Source organism: Carassius auratus, chromosome 35 (assembly GCF_003368295.1).
Source record: "Carassius auratus strain Wakin chromosome 35, ASM336829v1, whole genome shotgun sequence".
NCBI classification, from domain to species: Eukaryota; Metazoa; Chordata; class Actinopteri; order Cypriniformes; family Cyprinidae; genus Carassius; species Carassius auratus.
In genome coordinates, this window is record NC_039277.1 from 14323116 (window position 1) to 14339661 (window position 16546).

Consider the following 16546-nt stretch of genomic DNA (forward strand, 5'->3'; position numbering starts at 1 on the left):
ATGTATTTTTTAACAAACACATCTATGAATATTAATTATTATTTCTATACATTATAACTCTACTTACAATGGTAGGGTAAATTCTGGTATAAACCAGCTTCAGGATAGCAATTTAACTGATTTGAGTGTTTTATATAGTTATTATATAGTTAAGATATAGTTATACACAGTAATTAAATTTGATTTTATGAAATGGATACTACAACATTAAATCATTAAATACTAAAAAAATAATAATAATAATAATAAAAAAATAACATAATTATAACACTATTTTATTAATCAAATTAGTCAAGTGCTACACATACTCTGGAAGATATACTGTAATCCCATATTTGTAAAATAAGGTTAATTTTTGAACTGTATGGGGTCACAGTTGTGAGGTAATCACATGCATGACAAAGAAGATGAAGAATATCAGTCTTAAATTATCCACACTGTAAACAATGCAACACAATGTACACACTGACGGTACCAGACAACTGAACTGACACAGAACTGATAATGAGACACACACAATAACTAAATGAATAAACAATTAACAACCAGGCTAACAAAGTAAACCGGTCCAAAGAATGAAAACTCAGTGCAACAATAAGTGAGTGTGACATGGTGTTATGACCTTTGTTTCTTGTAGTGTCGTGGTGTGTGTGTTCTTTCTCCTCCCTCTTACTCTCTCTGGTATCTGATAGGATCCCGCTGATGTGATGTACGATCACCATTGGTGGTGGAGACGAGGCGTGGGCTTTAAAAGGACCCTGCCGACATTCAACAGGGAGCTCATTGTTGGTTCGGTCGCGGTTGGGTTGAGAGCTCCTGGATCCCTTCTCCGGCCGATGATCAAATTTGTTACTATCAAGTGTAGTGTAAAATCTATTGATCACGTTCATTCATTTTCAGCATTATGTACTGAGAACGTGGGGCAAAGGGGTGTCCTGCAGATTTGTTTTGGCTATCTTGTTTGGGTTATGTTTTGTGTTATGAAGTTAGGGAAGTAAAATGTATTAATCTTTTAATACATAAGCCAGGGGTGTAATGGGTACGCTACATATTGATATACATATCACAGCTGTGACTGTATCATGTATTTAGATACAGTAGACAGTTCCTCCACATAGAACCTTTCAATACACAATTCCCACACTTCATATGAGAGTCTGTAACTTGTCATTGTGCACAGAAAATCCTCAAATATACAGTTTAGTGTTACAATACATCATTCAGAAGACAGAGGTGAACCCAATATGAAATTGAGGAAATGGTTAAATATTGAGAGGTGAGTATGCAAGCAAGTTACAAACAAGAAGCAATGGGCCATGCCAGATCTTTAAAATTTTAACAGTGTTTTAGTACGCACTCCATCAGTTCCAGTTGGTGACATCAGTTCAGTTCATCTTTATTCATTTCCCGAAGGCAATTTGTTTGCAGCAAACTAGCATACACATAAAACAATGTCACACACACAAACATTAATTTTTTTTTTACCTAGAATTTAAAAGTTTTACAGCTGAGGGGACAAACAAATTGAACCGATTAGATTTATATACTATATATAAAAAGAGACTTACTCATGTTTATGATCTCTGCTGAATAAAGTGCTTCATTCTTTTTTTTTTGAGGAAATCCTAATGTCAAATCCTCAACCACACATCTTTTTGGGGTGAATTATATCCTATTCCTCTCATTGCGAAGCAAACAGTAAAATAAAAATAACTTGAAGAACAGTCTGGCTGCGTTGTCTTCTGTTTTGTGGGCATATTCAAGCACGCACTTCAGTGAAACATTAGAATCTGGACAGTGCGTTCAGCGTGGGGCGTCGTCGCATTAGAAGATAATGAAGGGAGACGTGAAAAACACATTTTCATATGAATTACTTTATCACAGAGTATTTGTTTTTTCGGCAGCACTTATGTGATATGTTTAGTTTCAAAGAAGACATGTCAGTCTTCCTACAGATAGATCTCTCATGTCTCTTCATTGAGTATTCACTGAGTTACAGTTCATTTTAATGACATGTTTGTAAATGAAGATTAGCGCAATATGTTTAAAGTGTACTACTAATGTACTGACAAACAATTAATGTGAACTAAAATGTAATTTAATGTCAGTTAACAATATACCTAAGTTTGAATTAAATCTAATGTTTTTGACAACATCAATGCATATTATTTGTAGTTAATTTCAATATATTACAATTTAAACTTACATTAATTGCAATTAGTTTAACTTTTGAGTGATATTTTTGAACCACTTAAATGGGACTTTAGTATATTTTACATGTGATTTGAAATATGTTAAATATGCACTTCTGATAAGCAATTAATGTGAACTAAAATATACTTCAATGTAATATATCTCTAACAATGAAGTTGAAATTGAGTATATTAAAAAAAAAAATAATAACCTCTTAATAACCTAGCTACAATCAAGGCAAAAACACAAAATGGAAACCCTCAACAATTTGTTAAAAAAAAAAAATCTCTAAAACAAATACACAAAAATGCTTTTTGCTGATGCACATGAAAAACCCAACACTATACAGTTACAACACTTCAACTCACTTATTAGAAAGAGTCTGGAGAAAAATGCTGATTTCACCATGACAGAAAACACCATTCTGTAAGATGTGTAAACCTGTTTGCTCACCGGGGACCTAAAAATGTCCAAATGTGTCATTTGGTTGCCATAACATATAGGATTACTAACACACAAACAGACATACACGTAATACAAAAAAAAAAAAAAAATTATCTCCACGTACAACAAATGAGATCTTATTGTAAAATATTACCAAAATGGGTTACTTGTACCCCTGGTTTCACAGACAAGGCTTTGGACTATCCCCAGACTAAAATTTAATTCTGAGCTGTTTCAACTGATAGAAAATTGGAAACACTTTATGATAACGTTCTGTTATAATTCATTTTTAAATTATTAGTTAATGATGACCTAATCAAATGATCAGTATATGATTTATTGGCGAATTTGTTAGCTGGTCTGTGTTCAAAATGCACAAACATTCAGGTATGTTAAAGCACTATTTTTAAGAAGAGTAACTCATTTGTTTTGAAGTGGATAAACATTTATAAATGCCTTAGTCAGGTGATTCCAGTGGCTTGTGTTAAATCCTTTCACTCATCAGCACAGACTTGTGTTCTGTGTTGAGTGTGTGGGATCTAGTGATGAAGTGAACCTCTTAACTGGTTTTTACCTTCCACCGAAGCTCACATCAGGTGCACAGAGTTAAAGACTCCATGTGTGTCAGAGAAGACAACTGTCTATATCCTCACCAGTCAGTACTTAGTACACACTATAAAGTTTTCAACACCTGTTATAGATGATGTGTAGATGCATGAACAAATCATTTACAAAGCTTTCTGCATCCCCTAATTTAAAGTGTAAACGATTCAACTCTTCTAAATGTGTTACACATCACTAGTAGACCTTTCTTACTGTTACAAATTATTTGTATATGTACACAAGTCATTTATAATACTTTCTGCATCCCCTAATCTAAAGTGTAAACTATTCATTACTTCTAAATGTGTTACATATCACTCTTAGACCTTTCTTACCTGTTACAAATTATTTGTATATGTATACAAGTGTTACGAGGTCTGACAAAAGCTGCACCACCACAGCCAATTTTCGACCCGCACAATTCAACTAAACACACAGGGATTTATTTCAATCATAGAGCACCTTAACCCCGCCCTAATAAGATGCCCGGAGACTCATCTCCTGCTTCATTAATTAAATGATATAATAAGCCATCGAAACCAAGAAGTATAATAAGAAAAGGATTTATTGATTACATAAACTTAGGAGACAAACCAAATAATAAGCTAATTACCTCCGGAGGGGGAAAAGCCAAAATAATAAACCAAACTCAAACTATCTACCGCATTACACCTCTTTCCTTCTCAAAGTAAAGTGCAAAATAAACAACATAGTCTTACCTCCCTGCTAATGTCAAAAAACACAAAAAGTCACCCACCTCCCTACATACATCTCCTTTTTGTTACACAGGTGATTCAACAATTTTCACATTATGAACACAAACAAGGATTCGAATAGCGTAGGTGGTTCAGCAAGGCTTAGAAGAAAACTTAAAGTACACCACAAAGCCGGGAGAGAGGAGAGCTCGTGGAGGAAGCATCCAAACACGCTTAAATCAAAGCCGTCATGCCACTTCTGACATCATCGTAATGCCATGCACCTGTACTCGCTCTAACAAGCGCCACCAAAAGAAAGAGAGAGAGAGAGAGAACCACAAGAAAAAACACATACACAAACACAACAAGTCATTTATTATACTTTCTGCATCCCCTAATCTAAAGTGTAAACTATTCATCACTTCTAAATGTGTTACATATCATTTGCAGATCTTTATAAATTAGGACGGCTGTACTGCGTTTGAGCTCCGTCACTATATTCTTTTCATTGACTATTTTTAACTTAAAAATCAATTTTATACATCATCGTTTCCGTTTATATAACGCGTGAATATATCCTATATTGTATTCTACAACAAAAACAATCAGAGCGCCTCGCTATCACTAGTTTTATTTTGATCTCCCGGGTCCGCTATTAGCTTTTAGCCAGTTATCATCAGCAAGCGTGGTTGCTGCTAACTGCGCTTACATTGCTAATACTCTATTCTCACACATTACCACTGCTGTACTCACTGTTACTTGCTTTAATGGCGGATGAATGTCTCCACTCTGTGCAGCTCGAACTTGAGGCCGTGGGGAAGCAGATTCGCGACCTGGAACATAGGCAGGCCCAGCTGAGAGAGCGGAGAGCCACGCTGGAATCATCCCGGGCTGACGCTCACAAGTCCGGGGTAAGTATACATCGTGCTGTTAACAGTCCCACCACGTCTACCTCGTGTGTTTCTCTGCGCAGGCCCGGTGCACCCAGGACGCGATCTTCCCAGATGTCCTTCACTGCGACGCCGGGACACCACGGACCCTGGGTGCATCCACAGCGGAGGACGCGAGCTGGGTCCCGGGCGACGACTTCTCCCCCTCCTGCCTTCGAGATCTCCATCCAGAACCGCTTCGCTCCCCTCCGCGAGACAGGATGCGACGCTGTGATCATCGGAGAATCCATCGTCCGACACGTAAGTGCTACGTTAGCCGAAGGTAAAGTGCACACTCATTGTTTGCCTGGTGCTTGTGTTCTCGATGTTTCTGCGCAGATACCCGCCATCCTGAAGGACGGCGAGAGCCCCAGAGCGGTCGTGCTTCACGCCGGGGTTAACGACACCACGCTGCGGCAGACGGAGACGCTGAAGAGACGCCCGCGGCGACGATCGTCGTGTCAGGACCACTGCCCACGTATCGACGAGGACACGAAAGGTTCAGTAGACTTTTTGCTTTAAATGAATGGTTGTTGTCATGGTGTAAAGAACAGAAACTGCTATTTGTTAATAACTGGAATCTTTTCTGAGAGCGTCCTAGACTGTTTCGCGCTGATGGATTACACCCCAGCAGAATTGGAGCGGAAATTCTCTCTGACAACATCTCCAGGACACTTCGCTCCATGTGACTAGTAAGACAATTCTCAAATAACCATTATGATGAGTTTTGTTCCAACCGCTTAAATGCTAAAGGTACTTGCGCTGTAAAACCTATTAAGACTGTGTCTGTTCCCCGAATAGTGAGGTCAAAATATAAATATAAATATAATGTAGGATCTAGAAAAAATCTTATCGTAATTAAACCAGAAAAATGTAAAGTAAATGAACAAAAACAATTTTTAAAGTTTGGGCTCATAAATATTAGATCACTCGCACCAAAAGCAGTTATTGTAAATGAAATGATCACAGATAATAGTTTTGATTTACTCTGTTTGACTGAAACCTGGCTAAAACCAAATGATTATTTTGGTCTAAATGCGTCTACTCCACCAAACTACTGTTATAAGCATGAGTCCCGTCAGACTGGTCGTGGCGGGGGTGTTGCAACAATATATAGTGATATTCTCAATGTTACCCAGAAAACAGGATACAGGTTTAACTCTTTTGAAATACTTCTGCTAAATGTTACTCTGTCAGTCATGCAAAAGAAATCTAATGTATCTCTTGCTCTGGCTACTGTGTATAGACCACCAGGGCCGTATACAGAATTCCTAAAAGAATTTGCAGATTTCCTCTCAGACCTTCTAGTTACAGTTGATAAGACGCTAATCATGGGAGATTTTAATATTCACGTTGATAATGCAAATGATACATTAGGACTTGCGTTTACTGACCTAATAAACTCCTTTGGAGTCAAGCAAAATGTCACCGGGCCCACTCATCGTTTTAATCATACACTAGATTTAATTATATCGCATGGAATCGATCTTACTGCTATAGATATTGTACCTCAAAGTGATGATATTACAGACCATTTCCTTGTATCGTGCATGCTGCGTATAACTGATATTAACTATATGTCTCAGCGTTACCGTCTGGGCAGAACTATTGTCCCAGCCACCAAAGAAAGATTCGCAAATAACCTGCCTGATCTATCTCAACTGCTAATTGTACCCAAAAATACACACGAATTAGACGAAATTACTGACAACATGGGCACTATTTTCTCTAATACATTAGAAGCTGTTGCCCCAATCAAATTGAAAAAAGTTAGAGAAAAACGTACTGTACCATGGTATAACAGTAATACTCACTCTCTCAAGAAATTAACTCGTAGTCTTGAACGCAAATGGAGAAAAACTAACTTAGAAGTTTTTAGAATTGCATGGAAAAACAGTATGTCCAGCTATAGACAGGCTCTAAAAACTGCTAGGGCAGAGCATATACACAAACTCATTGAAAATAACCAAAACAATCCAAGGTTTTTATTTAGCACAGTGGCTAAGTTAACAAATTACCAGATGCCACCTGATTCAAATATTCCACCAACGTTAAATAGTAATGACTTTATGAATTTCTTCACTGATAAAATAGATAACATTAGAAATACAATAGCGAATGTAGATTCTACAACATCTAACACTTCAGTTTCATCCATCGCACCCAAAGATAAACTGCAGTGCTTTACAACCATAGGACAGGAAGAGCTAAATAAACTTATCACTGTATCTAAACCAACAACATGTTTATTAGATCCTGTACCCTCTAAATTACTGAAAGAGCGGTTACCTGTAGCCGAAGAACCGCTTCTCAATATCATAAACTCGTCGTTATCTTTAGGACACGTCCCAAAACCATTCAAGCTGGCGGTTATCAAGCCTCTTATTAAGAAACCAAAACTAGATCCTAGTGTACTGGCAAATTATAGGCCTATTTCAAATCTTCCATTTATGTCTAAAATTTTAGAAATTTGTGTCTGCTCAATTGAGCACCTTCCTGCATAAAAATGATCTGTATGAAGAATTTCAGTCAGGTTTTAGGCCCCACCATAGCACAGAAACTGCACTTGTTAAAATTACAAATGACCTGCTCAGACCAAGGCTGCATCTCATTTCTAGTCTTACTTGATCTTAGTGCTGCGTTCGACACCATAGATCATGACATACTCATAGATTAGCTTCCACTGTTATGCTGATGATACTCAGCTATATATCTCAACGAGACCAGATGAAACTTCCCAATTATCTAAGCTAACAGAGTGTGTTAAAAATGTAAAAGATTGGATGACACACAATTTTCTCCAATTAAATTCGGATAAGACAGAGATACTAATTATTGGACCAAAAAACACTACACAGAATCTTGTAGATTACAATCTGCAACTAGACGGATGTACTGTTACTTCCTCTACAGTCAGAAATCTGGGTGTTATATTAGACAGCAATTTGTCTTTTGAAAATCATATTTCCAATGTTACAAAAACTGCATTCTTCCATCTTAGAAACATTGCCAAGCTACGAAACATGTTATCTGTTTCTGATGCAGAAAAGCTAGTTCATGCATTCATGACCTCTAGACTGGACTATTGCAGAGATGCTCACAAGTCTGTGAGCTAGAGTCCAAGTCAAGTCTCAAGTCTCTGAGCTAGAGTCCAAGTCAAGTCTCAAGTCTCTGAGCTAGAGTCCAAGTCAAGTCTCAAGTCTCTTTATTATATTAAGTCTCTGGTTATAATAAATGTTGCATCACGTACAGCGACCCATCCAAGCTGCTTAGAACACTGCATAGCTATATATAAGGAATTCAAAGCATGTAATATGTTAATATGACAACTCTATCTATTAGCATACAATATCAACTTTGATTTTGGTAAATAATCAGTGTAAACAGGCTATTGCAACATGACAAAAACACCAAGAATGCTTTACTTTTAAGTTAATATCTGTATTTTGCATTTATGGATTCAGTAATGGCCTTCTGTCTGTCCTGGCTGTATAGCTGCACACCTCTTGTCTGGCTTAAGAATGAACAAAGCTACGCTGACTTATGTTATTCATACAATACCTACTCACAAATAAACATCAAAAACAAAGCCGGCTGCAATGAATTTGTGTGCAAAATAGCTTTTACTACAAACACTTCCACACAAGAACATTGTTATCACACAAGAACATTTTGATAGAGAACCAAAAATATTTAAAGTAGATAAAATTAGAATAAATAAAATGGAAATGTCTACATACTATTACTACTGTAAACTTTGCAAATAGGACATCAGCCCCTTCAAGTCAATGAACAATAACAAAGTGGGCTGCAATGAATATCTGTGCAAAACGTCATGGCTCCGCTCCTACCCAATGACAGAGGCACGCAGGTTTTTTTTCCACTGGAGTACTCACGTGAAGGATGCGTGCACAACTAATAACTAATATCATCACGCTATAAAGGGTTGGCCTGCGCTGGGTGCGCCCCTCCCCCTATAACTGTTCTGTCTCGCGGAGGAGCTCATTTGTGTGCATCTGTGTGAAACACGCGCTCTGAAAACCGCATAGGAAAAAAGAACGACAGAAAGAACGGCTCCCCTCCAGCCGTGACTCGGCTCCCACCGTTCATGTTTATGAGCCGTTCAAAAGAATCGGTTCGTTCGCGAACGTCACAACTCTAACAGCGAGCTCATCTGACGTTTACTAAAAATTAACATTGTTCACGAGTCCCGGAGCTCGAGTCCGAGTCGAGTCTGAAGTCTTTCGAGGACGAGTCTCAAGTCGAGTCTGAAGTCACTGTTTGTGCGACTTAAGTCGCACTCGAGTCCGAGTCTCAAACTCGAGTCCCCATCTCTGGACTATTGTAATGCACTTCTAGGTGGTTGTCCTGCTTCGTCAATAAACAAGCTACAGGTAGTCCAAAATGCAGCAGCTAGAGTCCTTACGAGGTCAAGAAAATATGATCATATTACCCCAATTTTACAGTCTCTGCACTGGCTACCTATTAAGTTCCGCATCAATTACAAACTCTGGAATAGCCTTCCTGATAATGTTCGGGGTTCAGACACACTCTCTCTGTTTAAATCTAGATTAAAAACACATCTCTTTCGCCAAGCATTCGAATAATGTATCTTTTTAATTGTGAGTGTAGTTGCATCTGTTCAAAGGTGCATTTTTATTCATTAGCTTGGGTTAAACTAATTTTACTTTGTTGGATCAGCAGCTATGCTAATGATGTCTGTATTTTGTTTCTATGTTTATAAAATTATAATCCCGTGGTAACTAGGATTTAAACAAGCTCCAGTCTGGATCCAGAACACCTGAGAAGAGATGATGCTGAACCTCAGAGGACCCCAGATGATGCTAACCTTGAATCAACAAACAGAACTAACAATTATTGCTAAATGTGTGACTGAATCATATAATAACTTAATTAATAATATTGATAGTTCATCGTCTAGCTGACTATGTCTTGTATTATTATTATTATTCTTATTTTTTCTAAAATCCTGTCAAATGTGCACAAACTACTAGCTACTACTAAATATTGTAGAAACATAATTTTCTGTAAAGTTGCTTTGTAACGATTTACTTTGTAAAAAGCGCTATACAAATAAACTTTAATTGAATTAAATTATGTGCAAACTGCAGTTGCCATATGCAAAGGTTCTGGTATACCTTTCAGTTACAGTATATACAAATCCCTTATATTATATTTCAATTATAAATATTTTTATGCAAATATATTGTACTATTATATAGATACTCTCCTTATACACAAATTTTTAGCCACTTCACAAAAATAAAAACACATTATAGATTTATTGACAGAGACTATTATCTTAGTTAATATACTATTGTATTAAAAATATCATTATAATCTCCCTACTCCACCCTATAATATTAAACATAACCATTTTTACAATATACAAAGTGTAACAGGCAGATAAATGTACGTTAGTTACAATAATTTATTTAAAACATTACAAAAAGCAGTATAACGAACAGATAAAACGACGCGTGTGATACTGTAATTAAAGTGTTTATTCGCTGTAAACATTCTGTGTTACCGACAATGACCATATGCAAGAGCAAGAGATTAACACCTTTATTTTTCAACACCCACAAGCTAGACAGAACTACCCCCACCCACCAAAAAAATAAAAATAAATAAAAAAAATAAATAAAAAAAACCTCACAGCAGCCCTACTCTTTTTATTAATTATTTTCTCACAGCCCATATTATTTTTTTTACAAGAACCATAATAATAACAAATTATTAATTAATAATATATTTATTATTATTTATTTTTTTGACAAAAATCATTGTTATTTGTGAACATAGGCGTTTGAGGAAGGCTTTAAGACCAAGCTGCTCCTGCTTCACAGCGAGTGAACGCTAACTGACCCAGCTTCACCGTCCACGGTTTGATTTTACAAAATCAGTTTGAGGCAAATACAATTTATTGATCATGAACCCAACATTTTAGCAAGGCAGGAATACATTCAGTCTACCTGAAGGAAGACATATTTCATTGTAAGTTCATGCTGCTAAATGGAGAGTTAAAAATAATAAAAAAAAACTAGTGTAGGTTATTCTTAAACTTGGAGCTCATTATATTGAAGTAATACAACCTACACTCTCAAAGTGTTCTATTCATTAGAAAGTATGCATTTTATTTATGCATAGGCTATATGGTTGAAATAATATTTTAAGTGCCATTTGTTTAAAAAAAACAAAAAATGCTTTATTGACTAACATTTCATAGACCTTCAGTTGTTATGCACACAACTTCATGGTAAATAATGCGTCAGCATCTTTTTGGGGTGAATTATGTCTAATTCCTCTCATCACGAAGCAAACAGTAAAATAAAAAACTTGAACAGTCTCGCTGCTTTTTCTTCTGTGTGTGCGTATTCAAGCCGCACGCTTCAGTTTGAATCCGAATAGCGCGTTCAGCGCGGGGGCGTGGTCACATTAAATATAATGAAGGGAGACGTGAAAAACGGACATTGTTTTCATATGGATTACTTTATCACAGAATATCTGTTAGCAGCACTTGTTACACTTCATTTTAATGATGTGTTTGTAAATAAATATCAGCAAAGACAAAGGCTGCAAACAGCACACATACTGATAAGACGCTCGGGAGAAAACAAACGCATAACTTCATAATCATACTTTTGCATTGTGATTCGGAGATGCTCGTTGGTCTAAATAAAGTTGGTAATGAACCCTCTTTTATGGCCAAACGCTTTGAAAATCCCGCCTTGTACTCACTGAGATTAGAAAAGCTGTCAGCAGTGAAATAATGTGAACACAACAAGGATTTGTTGTACTGCTCTGGTATTGTGGTAAAAATGAATTTTAGCCATTGGTTCTTCTGATCTTCATTCTTTGGCAGTGAAAATAAAACAAACTTGCCTTTACAATTAAAAACACACTTTCTCCTCGACATGATGCTATCACACCAACCAGAGCGTCTGCGTGGGGGGGTGGGACAGGTCAGAGTTCCGTTTCTCCCATTACGGTAGGCGGAGATTATTATGCAAAGTGTTCTAGTGACGTACATAGGGATGGGCAAAAGATTTCTCGTTTCAGCGATTCAGAGTCGATTCCTTACTTTAGAAGCCAATAACTTTATAAATCGTGTACTTTTTGGTTTAATTACTTTGCACATTGTTTACACTGATGGACAGCTACATCATACAATGTAATACAGGTAATTTTTGATTTCCCATCTGTGTGGCTCTTTAAAAAGGGTAAAATGTCACAGTGCATGTTAAATAGCCTAAATTAACTTGTTTATTGTATAGTATCCGGAGACCTTGATTGCATGTTAGCATAAAACTAACATTATAATTATATATATATAAATATATATATATAAAAATATATATATATATATATATATATATATATATATATATATATATATATATATATATATATATATATATATATATATATTTAACCTAACATTCGTCATTTGTTTTGTATTAGGAATCAAGACAGGTAAAAATAAAAAATAAATGATATAATGACATTCTATATAGATAGGTCATTGGCGCTAACATTCTAGGGTACAATGTCATTCTGTATAGATCATTGGAGCTAACTGACTCTTGCCGTATCCGGTCAGCAAAACAGCAAATTTCAGCAAATTTCTTCTGTTCCTCTTTTAGATAAAAACCCAAGACTAAATCGTTCATTGTCATTCTATATAGATCTTTCAGATTTAGGTCTGGATTTCCATGCTACTATGATGTTGCCAATGCGTCAAAAAAATATTTATCAAATGACAACGCTGACCTTTGCTCTAGTAGCTCTGCGAATGCAACATCCTTCTCTCTTGTGAGTCAAACACATATGTACTACGTACACAAGGTCTCTTGAAGACAAAAAAGAGGATGATGTGTTCATAGGCTTCCGCCTGCCAATGTCAAGTTCATTGTTGTCATTTCATTCATGCTTCAGACACCGGTCACGCTGACAGCATTTCCATAGTGTTCTCTAGAGGATGCAGCATGGGGTTCCCTTTCGAACGGAAACTGGGCTTCCATACCACATCAGCAGTGCCACAAACTGATCACCTCCATCCCATGCCGAACTGAGGCAGTAATTAAAGGAAAAGGAGCCCCTACCAAGTATTGAGTATATGTACAGTAAATTAACATACTTTCCAGAAGGCCAACAAATCCCCCTTTATATTATTATTATTGGTCTTATGAAGTATTCTTATTTGTTGAGTGAATTGGTGGGTTTTTGTTGAATGTGAGACAAGATCATCACAATTAAAAGAACCAAAGGCTTCAAATAAGTCAGTCTGTGTGCACTGAATTTATTTAATAAATGAGTTTCACATTTGAGTTTAATTACTGAATAAATATGTCCCCACTGGATGCAACACATTTTTTTTTTTTTTATTTTTTTTTTCTGCCATTGTGCAGGGACACAGGCAGCATCACAGTATGGTAAGAGGTATATCATTTCCATAAAATGCTTGAAGTATTCGGCAAATTCCAATGAACCGAATAGATCAGCACACACATAGCTTTTCAGAACCATGAGCTTTGTTAAAAAAATAACTAGTTTCAGAAAGGCAGGGCATAGAGGAGCAACAATAATGTACATTATGTGGAAAATAATGTTTTTTGAACATAATAGCAAAAACACATTTCATTACACCAAATACACAAAATAATGTTATTTTTAGCTAAATATTATGACCCCTTTAATAAATCAACTAAATTAATCAAAATGTAGCATGTAAATATTAAATAATAAATAAAAGGAAAAGAGTGTGAGCTTTGAAAACTAATCATATAATTTTATCCTTTGTTTGGATCATAATATAAATCGGCCTACATTAGGTCATGTTTAGCAGTTAAAGTATTCATTTATTCACATCAGTTTATATGAAACAATAACTATTACTTCAACTTATGTACTTGAAAAGTTACAATACATGCACACTCTCCAATAAATAGTGAAAGTAAAAAATATCAGTACTCAAATATCAAAGGTAGAGTGTTTAATCTTCCTGCTGATTGCACAGTTTGTCCAGAAGGTGATGTTTAAAATGCTGTGAAAGTGAAACAACAATAATCCAGGGCCAATGATGATTTTTTGACACCAAAGGGGTTAAATTCTTACAAAACCTGCAATAGTTATTTTAAGTAGCAATGATATTCAAAACATACTATAATATTAAAATGCATGGAATGTATATTATAATTATTATAATTATTTACCTTCATGACTTCATGAAATTGTTCTCAGAATGATAGCTTTGTCAGTTTAATTAATGTTCTGTAAAAATATTGACCAGAGAGGATGCTGGCTGAAATATTTTCAGAGTTAAGATGAGTTTAACTGTCTTTTTAAACCAGGGGTAAAATAAAGCATAGACCAAAGGATTCAGACCTGAGTTAATATACAAGACCCATAATAAAACATTTGTAATTGTTGAAGAAACGGCTGATATGGAATAAATATAGTAAGGTATCCAACAAAGCAGATAAACTGTGACAATGATTCCTAATGTCAGAGCAGCTTTGCCTTCAGATTTCCTTCTCATTGAACCTTCATTTACACATTTGCCACCCTTCATCAGGGCGTTTATGACCTTCACTTGCTGATGTACAACATAAAATATCTTCAGATATAAAATTATAATCACAGTACAAGGAAAAAGGAAAGACAAGAACAGATCAGTCATATTCCAGGCAGAGTTAGCCATAAAGGGACACTCTCCATAACACCCATGTGTTCTGCTCGATGGATCAAAATATCCGTTATCTGTTATGAAAGAAATATTGTATGCTGAAGACCACACCCAGCAGATACATATTATAATCAAAGTTTTAGTTGTAGTTATTTTTTTTTGGTACAGTAAAGGGTGACACACAGCCACATAACGATCAACAGCAATTAAAGTAAAATTATAAAGAGATGCTGAAATGAGCAGCCCTGTTATTACCAAAAACACTCCACAGAAAGTTTCTCCAAAGTACCAGCACATCTCAATCAGCCTCGTGGCCTCTATGGGCATCACAAATCCAACAAGCATGTCTGCCACAGCCAGAGAGAGAATGATCAGGTTGGTTGGAGTGTGAAGCTTCTTGAAGTGAGAGATGGAGATGATCACCAGCAGGTTCAGAAACACAGTCCATGCTGACAGCAATGAAAAAAACATATACAAGATATTGGATTCATGCCTGAAGTGTTTTCCCCTGATACATGATGAGTTGATGGCAGGAAAGCAGTACTGGATCTCATGATCCTCTGTCTCATAGACCATGTGTGAGCCTCCTCCTTTTAGGAGTTTGTTATGCTTTCCTTACAGTACTTTCATTTATACAGAGTCTGGATCAAACTGACCAACCCATCTACCGCCCACTCTGATTCTGCATAATGACATTTAATTATTTGTTGTATTTATTAATTTATTCACACAGCAGTCTGTTCAACAGGTCATAATAATGTTTTTGGTAACACTTTAGAATAGGGAATAATTATTCAACATTAACTATGACTTTCCCTTCAATAAGCTCCTAATTCACTGCCTATTGATAGTTAGTAAGGTAGTTGTTAAATTTAGGTGTTGGTTAGGATTAGTGATGTAGATGTAATTGTCCACAGAAAACCCTCAAATATACAGTTAAGTGTTACAACACATCACTCTGAAGACAGAGTTGAACCCAATTTGAAACTGAGGAAACAGGTAATTATTGAAAGGTGAGTATGCAAGCAAGTCACAAATCTTTCCAAACTGTCTTTGGTGGATAAGAGTCACACATAAAGAAGGTGATCTAACGATTGCTACAAACATCCAGGTAATCAGAAAAACAACACTGGACATAACAGAAACAGTCACTCTCTGAGAACATTACTAGAGAGCTGGTTGGAACAACCATACTCAGAAATCAGGTACAGTAGGTATCTTGAAGCAAAATATAACTTAAGAGTATGTGTTGAAGTATTTTATCAATCAAAATATGAATTAATAATGTATAATCAATGTGAATCTAGCCATTTATATATGCGGCTATAGTTCCATTATAATCATTTGGGCCTGTGTGTAAAAAGGAAAAAAAAGCATGCATAGCAAAATACAGACCCTCAGATGAAAACATCTGGAAACGTACAAGTGGGCCTTATTCTTTACCATAACAAGTCTATGGGACCCCTGTTCTGTAGGGAGGAATCAAATTATATGTATAATGAAAACTCTATGAAATGTATAGAATATGCCTTACCCTGTAAAAACAGAAAAAAACTATATAAAAGGAGAAGCCGAATAACAATAAGGAATTTTGTGTGAGAGTGATTCTTCAGATCAGCGGCAGACGACACTACATTTTGGCACCTCAGATGGGACTGGAAAAAAGCAGCAGAATGGAGGACCACTTTTGGACTGACTGACGAGTAACATAAACAACGGTGGCCACCATAAAATAAGGGAAGCATTTTTGCTTATATAATGTGTTGCTTGTCGGTTGGTTAGGATCTGCTCTTCCAAATGTAGAAATAAATGATTAAATAAATAAATGAAAAAGTTTTTTTTTTTTTTTTTTTTTTATTCCAGAAGAAATAACTGCATGCACACATTTGGTTTACTGTTAGGAAGGCCTTGACATGAGACCTAAATTGAAACTAGATGGTGTTGGCAGAAACACATCGCATGCAATGGTCTGT

General features: G+C 36.1%; 1 pseudogene; it reads right to left on the bottom strand.

The window, feature by feature from the left end:
- Positions 1-14150: 14150 nt before the first annotated feature.
- Positions 14151-15148, bottom strand: LOC113054831 (trace amine-associated receptor 13c-like; annotated as a pseudogene).
- Between the last annotated feature and the right edge of the window lie 1398 nt (positions 15149-16546).